Genomic DNA, 18,615 nt, shown 5'->3' on the forward strand with positions numbered 1-18,615 from the left:
TTAAAAAATCGTCGATTTAAATCTGTTCCTATGAAAGTTTGTTTAAAAGGTATTAACTTTCCATAAATGAGAGATTTACTATTGAATTATTATATTTTAGACCAATTTTGTCATTATATTACACTATTACCTATCACTATCACGATCCCTTCCCCACCTCATTTTTGGTGTTTTGAAAATAATGGACTCTCGGAGGCTGAGAAATAAGGAATTGTTTTAAACTGGACATGATATGTCAAAAAAAAACCCAAATCAAGAGAAATTAGAAATGTCTTATGTCGAGCCCATAGAAATCTCATAGGTAACTAGAATGCTGCCGATCAGGCTGAGAAATAAGGAATTTTTTTAAACTGGATCTGTGGCCAGTAGAGCCTAGGTAGTTTAATTAAAAAACTGGCCACTGGCCATTTACCATTTTTAACCTTGAACATCAGGCTTTCATAATTTATGGTCAAATTATCTACTCTTGACAATATGTGCTAGGGCACAGGCTTAGTAGGTTAGTTATTATGGGTATTTCAAAATTTTAGAGTGTTCAATAAAGAGCTTTAAATCTTGAAGGGAAAAACTTTGAATTAATTAAGTGGTCACCAGCTTTAGTCCCATTCGACCGAAATCCCATTCGACCGAAGGCGGTTTTTGAGGTGTCCCATTCGACCGAATTCCGCCGAAACGTGCGGTTTTTATGTGTCCCATTCGACCGAACGCTTTTAAGGTTAAATTATTTGAGGTCAGATAAAGTTAAATTATTTGAGGTCAGGTAAGGTTAAATTATTTGAGGTCAGGTAAGGTTAAATTATTTGAGGTCAGGTAAGGTTAAATAAGGTTATGTTAAATTATGCGAGATCAGGTTAGGTTAAATAAGGTAAGGTTAAATTATTCGAAGTAGGTTAAATTATTCGAAGTAGGTTAAATTATTCGAGGTAGGTTACATTATTCGAGGTAGGCTAGGTTAAGTTATCCGAGGTAGGTTAGGTTAAATTATCCGAGGTAGGTTAGGTTAAATTAGGTGAAGTCAGGTTAGGTTAAATTAAGTCAGGTTAGGTTAAATTAAGTTAGGTTAGGTTAAATTAAGTTAGGTTACGTGAAGGCAGGTTAGGTTAACTTAGATTAGATGTAGTTTGATTAGGTTTGGTTTAGTTTGAAGATAATTATTGTAATATTCGCAAGATTAACTCCATATAATGTTTCATTGAAAAATGTTGCTCAAAATAAATAATTTTCGCATATTTGATTAATTTTGTGATTTCGGACAAATGACCATTCGAACACTTGCAACACCATTCGGACATTTGAAACTCGAGCAAATTATTTAGAGTTTCCTCTTACGAAACGTTTAATTACAATCACTTTTATCTATATCTGAAATCGTTCAGTGTCGTACTTATGGTTATTATGTTACTTACGCTAAAAATAAGATAGAATATCAGTATTGGATTTTGGCTTCTGCCGTCAACTCAGGCAAAAGCCTGGTTTAATTAAACAATTTACTTTCGTAGTGGAAATTACGTGCGCTTTTAGCTAACGAAGGTCTTAAAAGATGGCTATTAATATCTCTTTTCTGTTCATATAAAATGACGGAAAATTCGCGTGACGTCACATTTCACGCTTTGGCGTTCATTAGCCAAAAACATTTTCCCTTTGTCTGACTGACTTTACTGGAGGGCTTGGTAATATTTAATTATTAAAGTGGGACGAGATTGTCATAAGAGTTCCCTGTTCCGATTAAAAAGCTTAATCGATACAGATAGCGAATTTTAATCGATTATCAACGTATTTTTGCCGAAAATCCCCGGCGTAGCAGCATACCTTAGCTCTGTCAAAAGTACAACCTACGCGGGCTTCTTTGGTAAAATCGGTATACAAAGTTTTCCGATTAATTGGTTAATTAAAAGAAATGATTAATCGATAAAAAACTAAAAATATGATCGATTAATCGATAAATATCGGTAATTTAGATGCAAATCAAGGAATCGGTAAAAATAGAAAATGTAGACGTGAATCGATTAATCAGAAACTATCGGTAATGAAGGTACGAATCGGTTAATAGCTAAATGTGGGCAATTTAGATGCGAATAGATTAAACGGTTAATATCGGTAAAATAGATGTGAATCGATTCATCGGTAAATATCGGAAATAAACGGGCGAATTGGTTAATAGATAACTATTGGTAATATTGACGCAAATCAATGAATTGGTAATTATGGGAATACAGATGCATATCTGTTAATCGGCCAATATCGATAATATGTATGCGCATCGATTAATGGGCAAATATCGGCAAGATGTATGCAAATCGATTAATCGGCAAATATCGGTAATATGTATGCCAATCGATTAATCGGCAAATATCGGTAATATGTATTCGAATCGATTAATGAGCAAATATCGGTAATATGTATGCGAATCGATTAATCAGCAAATATCGGTAATATGTATGCGAATCGATTAATCAGCAAATATCGTAAATATATATGCGAATCGATTAATAGGTAAATATCGGTAATCTAGGTGCGAATCGGTTAATCGGTAAATATCGGTAATAATACGAATCGATCAATCTGTAAATATCGGTAATAATACGAATCGATCAATCTGTAAATATCGGTAATAATACGAATCGATCAATCTGTAAATATCGGTAATAATACGAATCGATCAATCTGTAAATATCGGTAATAATACGAATCGATCAATCTGTAAATATCGGTAAAAATACGAATCGATTAATCTGTAAATATCGGTAAAAATACGAATCGATCAATCTGTAAATATCGGTAAAAATACGAATCGATTAATCTGTAAATATCGGTAAAAATACGAATCGATCAATCTGTAAATATCGGTAATAATACGAATCGATCAATCTGTAAATATCGGTAAAAATACGAATCGATTAATCTGTAAATATCGGTAAAAATACGAATCGATTAATCTGTAAATATCGGTAAAAATACGAATCGATCAATCTGTAAATATCGGTAATTATACGAATCGATTAATCGGTAAATATTTATTGTTATCCGATTACTATCGCATACAAGCTGGTCCGAAAGTGTATTTATTTTGAACTTATAGCTGATGGATTTTAGTTTTCTGTAAGATGAAATAATTACGACGCTCGTATCAGATTAAGAAGAGCTTGCAATTTCGACCCGTAGATGGCTCTGATGTCAATTGCAATCGCGCGTTAATAGAAATTACATTTCCCAAAAACTTTCGTCGAGTTGCTGAGAATTTAAAACGAGGATTCCCAGGCGACTCATCACAATTAATCAACGCTTCAAAACGCGGTTTTATTTCCGATTCGAAGTTCTTCAATTCATTTTCGAAATCCGTCCTCCTTTGAGATTGCTTTCTGAAGCTATTATTCATCATAGTTTGCCATTTCGCGTTCAAAGCTTAAAGGGAAACTTTGAGAGGCCATCTCTTGGGAAATCGACGGAGTATGCCTCCGCTGTAGGTACGCTTTATCTTCGGGATCAACCTCCCTCGTGGACTAATCATTCTGTAGAGGGACTAGTCTCTTTAAGGCAAATAGCATTCGTATAAATATTTTCTACGCAATTCTAAAGAGTCTATTTTAGCCGCGTTCACACTACGCGCTTTGGAAACGTTGAGTTTGCAAGTTCTCTCCCCACTTGTTTAAGGGGTTTTTCCCCGAGTTCTTCGGTTTCCCCTTCCATAAAAACTTGTCTAGGTTAACGGTAATAGTTAGTGTAGGGAGCTGTCGGCTCGATCTCGTGGCATGCAGGGCTTGCCACCACCCTCCTACGCATTGTAACCCGGCCACCCGAATTAAGGGCTTCAAAAGTCGCATGATGACTTAGGCCTAAGGTGGTGCCTTGGGTATTAGCTTAGCTGATTATTATTTTATTAAATTCTAAATACATAATTTATCTAAAGATACAGGGTGTTTCCAAAGGTTATGAAAAAAATTCTAAGGAGTTGTAGGGGGTGAGTTGAGAAGTATGACTGTTTTTCCCCTTTTTTCTACGATGCGTTAAAAGAGCGCCAAACCAAGCAGCGGGGAAACGAGAACATTAATTTTGGGTCCATTTGATAGGTAAAAAAGGACTTTGTAAACAAATCGAGGTAACCAGCGTAAAAAAGTAAACTTAAACAGAATTTAAAGTCCCTGCTGCTTGGTTTAGCGCTTGTTGCAGCATACTTCCCGGGGCTAGTAGGCCACACTTTGAAGCTCTCTGGCGCTCTTTTAACTCATTGTAGGAAAATGGGGAAAAACAGGCATACTTCTCAACTCATCCCCTACAACTCCTTCAAATTTTGCATTACCTTTTGAAACACCCTGTATACGTAAGCTACTAAATAAATTCGAATGCAAATACTAAAATTATTACATAGTTATTTAAAAGGATATGCGTCTTCTATTCAAAAATAAATAATAAATAAAAATATCTTAAGCCTTAAAAATATCTTAGGGTATTCTAAGTGTTTCTTAGAGAATGATCTACAGCAAGTAGATTCAAGTTGATTGTAAACGTGGTGCCTTTTATGAGAAGGCACTTAGAATGTCTAAGTCTCTATTTGCAACGAACTATCAATGGCACCTGGAGAGACGGGCGGAGCTTATACGTCGTCCAAATGTTGCGAAACTTAACAAGTGTTTTTAGGTTTAAAGAAAGCAAATGAGGTAATAAAAATCAGCAAGGCACCACCTTAGGCCTAAGTCATCGAGCGACTTTTAAAGCCATTAATTCAGGTGGCCGGGTTACAACGCGTAGGAGGGTGGTGGCAAGCCATTCATACCACTCGAGCCAACAGCTTCTTAAACTCACTATTACCTTTAACCTCAACAGGTTTTTATGGTAAAAGGAAAACGAGAAGCTCTGGGGTAAGCCCCTTTAACCAGTGGGAGATACCTTGCAAATTCAAAGCGAGTTTTCATCCATTGCCACAAGCTGTGTTCGAACTCAGCTGCCCTCTTTGCGAGGCGAAAGTACCAACCACTTCGCCACCTTAACTATGGTACTTTTTATTCAAATCGGGAAATTTCAGTTTCTAGGCGAAACCTTAGACATTCCAAGTTAATACATATCTAATGTTCTGTTTCTACCACGTCCCTACTGCATAGTTTAGAGCTCTAGCGTAAGCAATAACCGATTTACGTATGGAATAACTTGTTTCGTTATTTTTGTAAGAATCAAATGCTACCTTCTATTGAGCGAAATCGAAAGTATTAATTATGTTAATTATTCGCTAATACCAAAATTTCCCAATTTTTAACTACTTCTAAATATACTTTTTGAAAATACTCTAACGAGAATGTTAAATCTAAAATAAGTACCCTTTTTATAACAATAATTATGAATAATTAAATATAAAATATAAAAATAAAAAATAAGAAAATAATATGAATTAAAGGGGAATTGTCAACAAAACCAAAATTTACGAGGTTTTTTAAAAAAAATGATCGAAAATATATTCATGATTATGTTCCCGAAATTTTATAGTTATTCGAAAAGTATTTAAAAAGTTACGCTACTTTTTCCGCAAACCTACATCAAACGGCTCCAAAAATTTCAGAAATCGCGGTTGAACCTACGTGCAGCGCCAAAAGAATGAAGCGGCAAAAAATTGAGAAAGTGCGGCGTGTAAGGCATTTTAAAAACACGATAAACTACAATCTACGAGTATAACTCGGTTGAAAAGCCAAGGAGAAGGTCGTAGCAGACGACAGTTCCGACCGAAAAACGATAAAACCGGGGAAAATAATATTTCATTAACGAGATTAATTAATTTGCTATATATTACCAAGAATTGAGTTAATATTACCATTACAAAATATAACGTATTTATTAAGTAATATATTTATTTTCATTAATTAATATAATATTGCTTATGAATTATGTTTCGTATTCCGTTCAGAGATGGAGTTCTAGAGCTAAAATCGGCTAAAATCAAGATGGAGCCTGAAATAGGGGCGGGGCTCCAGTATTACATCTTAACACCGGAGCCATAAGCTTAAGTCCCACCTTGGTTAAATAATAGTAGTTCCTACCTCGTTATATCACTCTATCGTTCCGCGTGCATTTGCTAAGTGTTTGTTACGGACTCTGCCTTGTAGGAGGTTACGTGTTACGGGAGTTTCGGAAATTCTCCGTTAACTTCGCCGAAGCGGCGCTGCTGTCGCAAAATCCATTTGATGGTCAGATTTTTTCCAAGTGATATATCCTGGTAGGAACTGCTATTATTAATCCAAGGTCCCACGTTCTTTCTTCATATATATTTATTTAATTTAAATATAACTAAATTCATATTACTGCGCTTTGAAATGTTAATTACATATTTTAATTTATGATTATTTATTATCCAAAGAAAATGGCGATGAACGGGCCATGTGGACAGGCTTAGTCTTAATTAACAAAATAATAAACCAAACCAACGCAAACCACCTGCCTCCGACAGATTTCCAAATAAAATGTTTATTTATAATGTTCTAAACTAAACAAGATTTTAATTTATCTTAAAACGGCTATTTTTGACTTCGTACTTATGAAACCAAGGTCGCGCTTCTCTACCAAACAAGGTCACGCTGTCGACTGCTACTCGAAAAATATTTCTCGTGGTTTAAAAATGTTACGACAAATGGCGGCCCTTACTTACACCTACCCAGGGGGTAATAGAAATTGGTACACCTGATTACTGATTTGCGAGGAACGTTCTACTATTTCCATTTATTTATCACAACTTTTAACTGATTTGCACTGATTTCTCGCAACTGTTCGGTGATTTCTACTGATTAATCACAATTTTTTAGGTGATTTAAACGGATTTGTTTAAATGTTTTTAGGGATTTCATGTGATTTCCCAAAATGTTTTGGACATTTCCTGTGGTTTCCCAAAATGTTTTAGGGATTTCCTGTAATTTCTCCCAATTTTTCGATTATTTACAGTTATTTATCACAATATTTAGGTGATTTCCTTGATTACTTTCATCTAATTTCGTTAAGTGGCAAGCCCTTCGGCCCCTCCCTTAGCGGGACACCTGTTTAGAAAGGTCGTGTTACTTGCGTATCCATAAAACGCAGCCAGTGAGTCCCTCGCAATATGATTCGGTCCGTCCCCTCCTGGTTTCCCGCTTTGTTTTAATCTCGTGAAAGCTGAGCGACGATTAACCATTCAAAAAACGAGCCGGCAAAAGTGATAAGGACGCTTGTTCATTACGGTACATTAATTTCTGATGTAAATTCCCTAACGGGGAAAATATTATCCTAACTAATTTGATCATTTATCTGATAACGTGGGACTACAAAGAAGTTTTAATTACGATATTAAAAAATAACTTAATACTTTAATAATATAATGTAATACTTAAATGATATAATTTTATACTTTAGTAATATAATTTATTACTTTAGTAATATAATTTATTACTTTAGTAATATAATTTATTACTTTAGTAATATAATTTATTACTTTAGTAATATAATTTATTACTTTAGTAATATAATTTATTACTTTAGTAATATATTTTATTACTTTAGTAATATAATTTATTACTTTAGTAATATAATTTATTACTTCAATGATATAATTTAATACTTAAATGATATAATTTAATACTTTAATAATATAATTTAATATTTTTTAATATAATTTAATACTTTAATAATATAATTTAATACTTTTTAAAATAATTTAATATTTTCATAATATAATTTAATATTTTCAAAATATAGTTTAATATTTTCATAATATAATTTAATAATTTTTAATATAATTTAATATTTTAATAATATAACTTAATACTTTAATAATATAATTTAATACTTTAATAATATAATTTAATACTTTAATAATATAATTTAATACTTTAATAATATAATTTTAGATTTTAATAATAATTTAGAAAAAATTGTGAAATGTTTAGCTCCAAAAAATTAAATCTATAATTTTACCACTTTTGAAACGTTTTCGCTTTAAAATTAAGTTTTTCCACGTGAAGATATTTTTATTAAGTGAAACGTTTTCGCGTGAAAATAAAATAATTTTTCGAGTACAATGTTTTCGCGTAAGCTTTTTTTTCGCGTGTTGTAAATATCAAAAACGAAAATTGCGGCACTGAAATTCAAGTTGAAGAGTGCACAGAACCATGGTTCTCCCGAAATGACTTCATCCGTCCTACCATGATTCCGAAAGTACTTGTCTGGCTAATGGGGGGATCTGTCAGACAGATCTATATTAACTTGATTTTTGATGACCTTTTCGCGTGGCCTTAAGACTGACTATTATCTAGGATATACCTGAGGGAAAAAAGTAAATTTTTCGTCCCTCTTTTTAGTCGTTACGTTAATGGCACGAAACAAAACTTCATTATGTTTCCCTTTCCCAGCTCAGATACAGTCTTGTTATTATTGAAATTCGATAATTCTGTATTTTTATCCTTTCAAAGTTTGTGGGCGGTTTTAAAATGTGAATGGTCAATCGAGTGGGGGGGGGCGAGAATTCATCGGGGTTGAAACTATGAGAACACATGCAACAGGCGCATTTACAAAATCCTCCTTTTTTTAATCATTTAGCTTCTCGTTTTATTTTTAGATTTAGGAACAATGTTAAACGACTTATAATAGACAGGATAATGTATTTTTCACGAGCTAGGCTGCTGGTTTCTCGATCATTTTAGAGAAAAGGCGATGATTGATCTTTGAGTTCTTTTCCCAGCGCTGATAAATTCCCCATTAACTGCTGGTAACTTTTTTAATTTAACGACATGGAGATTATTCACTGAAAAAAGACGTGTACACATGATTACTGATTATTGGGAAACCATGTATACACTTTATTACTGATTACTGACAACTCACGTGTACACTTGATTACTGATTACTGACAAGCCGCGTGTACACTTGTTTACTGATTACCGAGAAAACGCGTATGTATCTGATTACTGATTACAACCAAATCACTGTAACCCTGATTACTAAAAACGCATGTACAGCTGACTACTAAGAAAAACCGTGTATATCTGATTACTTAATACTAAGAAAACGGGTGTACATCTTTATACTAAGAAAACGGGTGTACATACTAAGAAAACGGGTGTACATACTAAGAAAACGGGTGTACATCTGTATACTAAGAAAACGGGTGTACATACTAAGAAAACGGGTGTACATATTTATACTAAGAAAACGGGTGTACATACTAAGAAAACGGGTGTACATCTGTATACTAAGAAAACGGGTGTACATACTAAGAAAACGGGTGTATATACTAAGAAAACGGGTGTATATCTGTATACTAAGAAAACGGGTGTATATCTGTATACTAAGAAAACGGGTGTACATACTAAGAAAACGGGTGTACATCTGTATACTAAGAAAACGGGTGTACATCTTTATACTAAGAAAACGGGTGTACATACTAAGAAAACGGGTGTACATACTAAGAAAACGGGTGTATATACTAAGAAAACGGGTGTATATCTGTATACTAAGAAAACGGGTGTACATACTAAGAAAACGGGTGTACATCTGTATACTAAGAAAACGGGTGTACATACTAAGAAAACGGGTGTACATCTGTATACTAAGAAAACGCGAGTACACCTGATTACTGAATAACAAGAAATCTAGTGTACACCTAATTACCGATTAATAAAAATGTGTGCACACCAGATTACTGATTACTAATAACGAGTGTACACAACAGATTACTGATCAGTAAAAACGAGTGTGCACACCAGATTACTGAGTACTAATAACGAGTGTACACAACAGATTACTGATCAGTAAAAACGAGTGTGCACAACAGATTACTGATTACTAAAAACAAGTGTACATCTGATTACTGATTACTAACTCTTTACAGACGATTTCTATTTACTCCTCAATATTTATCACAATATAAAATGATATCTCTTGATTTACAATTTTAATCAGTGATGATTACCCATCAATTACTATTCAATAACACATGATTACCGGTGATTTCTATTAATTGTGTTTCACCTTAAAAAATTACTTCGAATTTAATTTCCCAAATTCGAATAACTCTTCACAATAACCTCACAATTGATTTACTGTTCACTGAAGCTCGTGATAATAAAAAAACGTGTTAATTTACACAGACAAATGAAAGTTTTCAATCCAATGAAGTCGTTAAAGTTTTAGGATAATATTTTTAGATTGGCATTCGCAACGACTCTTGAATTAATATGGCAATTTGTTTCACGTGAGTCGTACGTCAATTATGAGGTGGTTGTAGAATTAAATGAAAAATTGAATTTTGAACGATGAGACGTAAGAAAAGTTTAGATTCACAAACAGGGAGGCCGAGAGCTGGCCCGGGCCCCGGGAAAATATAAGTTCCAAGCCTCAAGAGAGCCGTTTTTACTGGAGAGAGCTGTACGTTTTGCCAAGCACGGGGAAAATTTATAGAAACTCCAATGACAATTGTCCAATGCCTTATGCTCTTGTTCCGAGCCCGGGGCACGGTAGAGGGTCCTTCCCCTTGTTGGCCCATATTTCGGACTGCCCTTCGTACGAATCAGGGTTAAAATATTAAGGTAATCCTGTGAATTCCCAAGGACCCCTTTTCAGTGTTGCCACAATAATTTCAGATTCAAATTCCCTGTTTTTCCTCACGATTTTAAGAGATTTTCCCTTACTTTTTAAAACAAAATTAGACAATTTTTAGTTTAATATTTTACTTTTATCAGAAGTTTATAAATTGAAATCAACCTATATTTCAGTACAAAAGTATTTGCAACGTTAAAAAATTAGCAAAACTTTAAAGGGACTAATTAATAATCATAGAATTTAAAAGATAACTAGAGTAAAATTACCTTCAAAAAGTGTGAGGATAAAAATTAATTCCCTGACTTTTCCCTGACTTTTTACAAATTCTTAAAATTCCCTGACCATTTTCCGACTTTCTAGGCTCATTTTTAAATTCCCTGACTTTTTAAGGATTTCCCTGACGTGTGGCAACCCTGATATTGTATCAGGTCCAGGGAATAGAAATGTAATTTGATTTTTGTTAGAAATAGCCCAACATTTTCTCTACCTTTTCTTGTTTACATTGAATTTAGCTTCTAGATGAAAGCTAGGTCACAGAGGCGTAGTCATGGGGGCTCACAGGGGGTACATACTCCCCTGGCCAACCGAATTAAAAAAACAATAAAAGTCGCTAGATGACTTAGGCTTAGGGTGGTGCCAAGGGTATTATTAGCCTAGCCCCACGAAATATATTGATGAATGAACATTTTTTTAAATTATGCTCAGTCATAGAGATTGAATAGTGCAGTATTATACCATATTCTATTTTATCTACGAACCATCACATTTTTAACTACATTAATTAAAAGAAAACTGAGGGGCTCCACGTAATCCGTGTATCCTAGTAGTAATAATAATCATAATATTCATAATCATTTACTTCGCAAATCCCAACTGAGTGGTTGCGGGAATTTTTAAGAATAGCACCTTTTTTTTTTTTTTGGTTTTTCTTTATTGTTTTAGGTGTATTATTTGTCAATGATTACAGAAATGTTTTAAGCGCAATTTATTATTTAGAAAGATATGATAAATATAAAATTATTACTTACCGCCAATATTTATCTCGGAAAATACATAATATTTCGACATTTTTGTACGTATTGGGTAAGGTAGGACTGATGAAGAATTAGATTTAACGGCAAGATACTACTAAATTTAAAAAAAAGTGCTAAGTGAAATGTTTTTTTACGGCGAATTCAATTTGTTTTTTTTTATTAATTTTTTTTCTAATTGTTAATTAGTGGTCAAGGAATCTAAAAAAATAAAATTATTTTGCGGAAACATGTTTTTACATGAAAATAAGGAAGCCAAAAATTGGAATCTTGAAAAAATGGGCTTTTTAATGGTACTGCATTATACAAAGCTTTTGGGTAAAGTAGGACTGATGAAGGATAAAATTAGAAAATGTGAAAAATGGGAATTATTCTTTGGGCGCAGTTCCTAACTAAAAGTGAAACAGGGCTCGTATTGGCGCTTTACGGCGCCGCGCACTCACTTCGCTCGAGCGCTGGGTGCGCGCGGCGCCACCCCAGCCCCATTCTTGCTAATCAAGCTGTGCCATCTATAACGCAACCTAGAGGACAGTACCTAGTATAGTCTCTTGTGGTGCGAATTAAAGAAGGGATAGCGACTGAGAGATGAATAGATCACACACGAAGGAGTTTTCCCTCCTTCTATTAACTCCACAAACGGACATCATATCCAGTGAAAACGTACCTAGTATCTAGCGAATTAAAATCGCCGTAAAAAAACACATTTAACTTAGCACTTTCTCCTTCTATTAACTCCACATACGGACATCATATCCAGTGAAAACGTACCTAGTATCTAGCGAATTGAATTCGCCGTAAAAAAACACATTTCACTTAGCACCTTTTTTTAAATTTAGTAGTATCTTGCCGTTAAATCTAATTCGTCATCAGTCCTACCTCACCCAATACGTACAAAAATGTCGAAATATTATGTATTTTCCGAGGTAAATATTGGGGGTAAGTAACAATTTTATATTTATCATATCTTTCTAAATAATAAATTGCGCTTAAAACGTTTGGCATTTCTGTAATCCTTGACAAATAATACACCTAAAAAAATAAACAAAAACCAAAAAAAACAAAAGGTGCTATTCTTAAAAATAGCCGTTGTGGGAACGAGATGTCAAAAATTAAAAAAATCTCGTACACTCTTAGAAATCTTGATATCAACTGATAAATCTCAAAATCAGTCTAAAAAATTAGAAATCAACACGAAAATTGCGCTCTGAAATCTCAAAATCAGTGTGATTTCTGAAATCACTATGAGAAATCCCGTTCACATAATATGAAAATATCGGCCCCCTCGGTTTGCCAGTACATTACAAAATAAAATTAAAAAAACCAATTTAAATAATCCGCCTGATTTGTCATAACCAAAAAGGCCACACTCAAGTGTAATTGGTGTTCAGCCCCACGTCGAAAAGTAAGCGAATTGAGCTCACCTTTTTTCCCCGTTGAACAAGCCGTCTTCGACAATAACGAGATAAGGATTGTCTTTTTCCCCCGCTTATAACCTTTCGAAAAAGGCCTTTTTGGCGGGTAGTAGCACCGAATTCAAACTCCAGCAGTCCGCTGGGCGCGAGACCGAACGGCTTTTTTTGAATGGCATGGCAGACCCCAGCCGGAAAACCCGCGCGCGCGGGAGAACACCAGATGGGGGGAGGAGGGGAGGAACCGGTAGCGTCACGGGCGAAAAAGAATCTCGAAAACTGTGTCGGCTCCAACGGCTGCAGCGGCGACGAGAAGAGCGGAATACCTTCGCCCGTTAACAACACTCTTATCCGCTTTCGCGAGGGAATTTTTTGGCCTTTTCTTTACATTTTCAAACGCGTCGCGTTGGTTTCGGTTTCAACCCTTCGTTTCCCCCCGGCCGCGGTTACACCGGCGGCCAACTCGGATTTCGTCTCGTAGATTTTTAATTCACGCCGCCTGGAGGTGTTCGCTGACATTTCTCTAGGCTTTCGTCGACCGCTAGATGGCGGAAACAACCGGAAGCCGATACCCGCGATTTCTCAGAAGAGAGCGCTGGCCGCTTACCGTAGAGGTTCCCCGTTCCGACTGGCCTACCCGCTCCCCGATCTCTTCTCTTTCGATATTTTTGCGTCCGCCGTCTTGCTTCCGTCGGATTGTTGATGGGAGCGAAGCGCTTTCTACCTCGCTGCTGGATGGTTGCGCTTGCTTACTTTATGGATCTCCTCATTTCTTCCCGGATTCTTTTCTGGTTTTGAACATCGTTTTAAACACGTTGTTTTTAGCAATCCGTAGTATCAGAATACGTGTGCATGTCACTGACTATTCACAGAATATGGGCGAACTTTACCGTCTATTTTTAGAATATCAACTAACCCTATCATCTATTTTCAGAATATCAATGAACCCTATCATCTATTTACAGAATATCAACTAACCCTATCGTCTATTTTCAGAATGCCAACTAACCCTATCGTCTATTTTCAGAATATCTAATAGCCCTTTCGTCTATTTTCAGAATATCAACTAACCTTATCGTCTATTTTCAGAATATCAACTAATCCTATCGTCTATTTTCAGATTGTCAACTATCCCTATCGTCTATTTTCAGAATATCTACTAGCCCTTTCGTCTATTTTCAGAATGTCAACTAACCCTATCGTCAATTTTAAGAATGTCAACTAACCCTATCGTCAATTTTAAGAATATCAACTAACCATATCGTCTAATTTCAGAATATCAACTAACCCTGTCGTCTATTTTCAGAATATCAACGAATCCCATGGTGCGTTTTCAAAATATCAACGAACATTATCAATGATCTGTGTGGAACCCATTATCTTAATCTGAGCAAACGTCATTATCTATTTTCAGGATCAGAGCAAACGTCATTATCTATTTTCAGGATCAGAGCAAATATTATTATCTATTTTCCGGATCTGAGCAAGCCTCATTACCGTTTATAAGAATTCAAGTGAAACCCGTTATTTATTATCACAATACGAAAGAATTACACTATCCATTTCGAAAATACGAATGAATAAGACAAGGACGATTTTCAAAATACAAACGAACCAACTACGACATTTTTTTGAATTAAAATGAACCATACCAACCAATTTTTAGAATGCGAATGAACCATACCAACCAATTTTTAGACTGCGAAGGAACCATACTAGACCAATTTTTAGACTGCGAATGAACCATACTAGACCAATTTTTAGAATGCGAAGGAACCATACTAGATCACTTTTTAGAATGCGAATGAACCATACTAGACCAATTTTTAGAATGCGAATGAACCATACTAGACCAATTTTTAGAATGCGAATGAACCATACTAGACCAATTTTTAGAATGCGAATGAACCATACTAGACCAATTTTTAAAATGTGAATGAACCATACTAGACCAATTTTTAGAATGCGAATGAACCATACTAGACCAATTTTTAGAATGCGAATGAACCATACTAGACCAATTTTTAAAATGTGAATGAACCATACTAGACCAATTTTTAGAATGCGAATGAACCATACTAGACCAATTATTAGAATGCGAATGTACCATACTAGACCAATTTTAAGAATGTGAATGAACCATACTAGACCAATTTTTAGAATGCGAATGAACCATACTAGACCAATTTTTAGAATGTGAATGAACCATACTAGACCAATTTTTAGAATGTGAATGAACCATACTAGACCAATTTTTAGAATGTGAATGAACCATACTAGACCAATTTTTAGAATGCGATTGAACCATACTAGACCAATTTTTAGAATGCGAATGAACCATACTAGACCAATTTTTAGAATGCGAATGAACCATACTAGACCAATTTTTAGAATGCGAATGAACCATACTAGACCAATTTTTAGAATGCGAATGAACCATACTAGACCAATTTTTAGAATGTGAATGAACCATACTAGACCAATTTTTAGAATGCGATTGAACCATACTAGACCAATTTTTAGAATGCGAATGAACCATACTAGACCAATTTTTAGAATGCGAATGAACCATACTAGACCAATTTTTAGAATGCGAATGAACCATACTAGACCAATTTTTAGAATGCGAATGAACCATACTAGACCAATTTTTAGAATGCGAATGAACCATACTAGACCAATTTTTAGAATGCGAATGAACCATACTAGACCAATTTTTAGAATGCGAATGAACCATACTAGACCAATTTTTAGAATGTGAATGAACCATACTAGACCAATTATTAGAATGCGAATGAACCATACTAGACCAATTTTTAGAATGCGAATGAACCATACTAGACAAATTTTTAGAATGCGAATGAACCATACTAGACAAATTTTTAGAATGCGAATGAACCATACTAGACCAATTTTTAGAATGCGAATGAACCATACTAGACCAATTTTTAGAATGCGAATGAACCATACTAGACCAATTTTTAGAATGCGAATGAACCATACTAGACCAATTTTTAGAATGCGAATGAACCATACTAGACCAATTTTTAGAATGCGAATGAACCATACTAGACCAATTTTTAGAATGCGAATGAACCATACTAGACCAATTTTTAGAATGCGAATGAACCATACTAGACCAATTTTTAGAATGCGAATGAACCTTTCTAGAGCGACTTTTAGAATGCTATGTAGGGATTGAAGAATCATTCTTTTACACGAGTCTTTAATACATACTATAAATTGCGTAACAAGTATTTAATTATTTAATTGCATTCAAAATTAAGCCAATTTCTTATTGTTATACTTAAAGAAAACTAATCATAAAAATTTCTAATTGCGACTGTAACTTATGAAAAATATAGCTATGATTTATAATTTATGTTCAAATTACGTAATATTTCAGCTCCCAATCTGATATCAAGGAGGCATCATGAAAACATAGGCTACATTTGTGGTTTCGTTTTTTTACCCGACTTTAGTTTTCGTGAAAGGTTCCCAATAAACACACTCTAAACAAGTCGGCCCAGGCCGTAATATTAGTTCCACATCAGTGTATTAGAGTGGACAAACCTATATCCCCTTAGTAGACACAGGTAGGCAAACTAATACAAAAGCTAATGAGGCTACGTGATTTATTATCGTTTGATAAATAAATTGCCACCCTAAGTTAAAGAGTGGATGCCGCCCACCATCAGCTGACCCGGGTGGGCAAACTAATAAAAAATCTGTTGGGCCCATGTGATTTCCTATTGTTTGATATAAAATTCACCATCCTATGTTAAAGAGTGCTCCCGCCCACCCTCATGAAATCAACTTTTTTTCCCGGTAACTCTCCCTTTAAGGGGTTGGTCGGAGGGGGCGGAAATTAACGGCACTGCGTGCGCGTTAAAGAGTTCTATCGAATGAGACCAACTGTTTTTTTTTCGGTCACTCTCCCTTTAATAAGAAAGTGCCACACTTATTTATTACTTCTGACCATACACGGTTTCGATAAGAAAGTGCCACACTTATTTATTACTTCTGACCATACACGGTTTCGATAAGAAAGTGCCACACTTATTTATTACTTCTGACCATACACGGTTTCGATAAGAAAGTGCCACACTTATTTATTACTTCTGACCATACACGGTTTCGATAAGAAAGTGCCACACTTATTTATTACTTCTGACCATACACGGTTTCGATAAGAAAGTGCCACACTTATTTATTACTTCTGACCATACACGGTTTCGATAAGAAAGTGCCACACTTATTTATTACTTCTGACCATACACGGTTTCGATAAGAAAGTGCCACACTTATTTATTACTTCTGACCATACACGGTTTCGATAAGAAAGTGCCACACTTATTTATTACTTCTGACCATACACGGTTTCGATAAGAAAGTGCCACACTTATTTATTACTTCTGACCATACACGGTTTCGATACGAAAGTGCCACACTTATTTATTACTTCTGACCATACACGGTTTCGATAAGAAAGTGCCACACTTATTTATTACTTCTGACCATACACGGTTTCGATACGAAAGTGCCACACTTATTTATTACTTCTGACCATACACGGTTTCGATAAGAAAGTGCCACACTTATTTATTACTTCTGACCATACACGGTTTCGATAAGAAAGTGCCACACTTATTTATTACTTCTGACCATACACGGTTTCGATACGAAAGTGCCACACTTATTTATTACTTCTGACCATACACGGTTTCGATAAGAAAGTGCCACACTTATTTATTACTTCTGACCATACATGGTTTCGATACGAAAGTGCCACACTTATTTATTACTTCTGACCATACACGGTTTCGATAAGAAAGTGCCACACTTATTTATACAAGTTCAAGTTCAAGTTCAAGTTTTTTATTGACAATCTGATATATTTTTTATATATAAGGTATTCAAGGGCCAAGTCAATGAGCGACTTATAGCCCTTCGGACCATACACGGTTTCCATAAGAAAGTGCCACACTTATTTATTACTTCTGACCATACACGCTTTCCAGGGCACGAAACAAAAACTGTTCAAGGGTAAAATTTCAAGCGAATTTAGCTGAAGACGGCGTGGCTCGGTTGGTAGAGCGTTGGGTTTTTGGAGATTCCGCGGCGAGTGGCTGTCTGTGTTCGAGTCCCGATGAGGCCAGCAATATAAATATATTATTTTTCGCAGCTCCATCTACCGTGCCGTCGCTTTTCCACAACAAACTACAACACTTAACGACAATCCATCCATAGCAATAGTCCCACTTCGATATATATATCTCGATGTGGAACTAAAAACGAAAAAGCAGGTTAATCCGCGATTAGTGTGTGTACACGCGACTTCTTTTTTCACATATTTTCCTCTTTCGTTTTTGTTCTCGTGTTCGCTTTTGTCTTAAGATCAGAGAGCTTCCTTTACTGACCTTAAATTTTGGTCTATACGTTCGGCACTCTTTCAGAAATTAAGCCTAGTTCCCTTTGTCTCTCGCATTCCTTTTGTTAAATTCTAAGTAAACAAACTGATGGCTGAAGAAAAGATAGAAGGAAGTTTGTTCTTAAAGCAAATTCGTTTACACTCAAAGTTATCTGGTACTGGTCATCGATGGAAAATAGCACCTAAACGGCATCGTTGA

The 18,615-nt window shown here is 35.1% G+C and overlaps 1 protein-coding gene across 1 annotated transcript in view; it reads right to left on the reverse strand.

Moving 5' to 3' along the window:
• LOC149925857 (uncharacterized) overlaps positions 1–13,324 on the reverse strand; it is a 153,682-nt gene extending 140,358 nt beyond the window's left edge. The window contains exon 1 of the mRNA XM_090160516.1: positions 12,998–13,324. The gene's annotated coding sequence lies outside the window, so the exon portion shown is untranslated. The remainder of the gene's footprint in view (positions 1–12,997) is intronic.
• Positions 13,325–18,615: the final 5,291 nt, after the last annotated feature.

The sequence above is a fragment of the Leiobunum rupestre genome, chromosome 10 (genome assembly GCF_980474605.1).
Source record: "Leiobunum rupestre chromosome 10, qqLeiRupe1.1.hap1, whole genome shotgun sequence".
Lineage (NCBI taxonomy): Eukaryota > Metazoa > Arthropoda > Arachnida > Opiliones > Sclerosomatidae > Leiobunum > Leiobunum rupestre.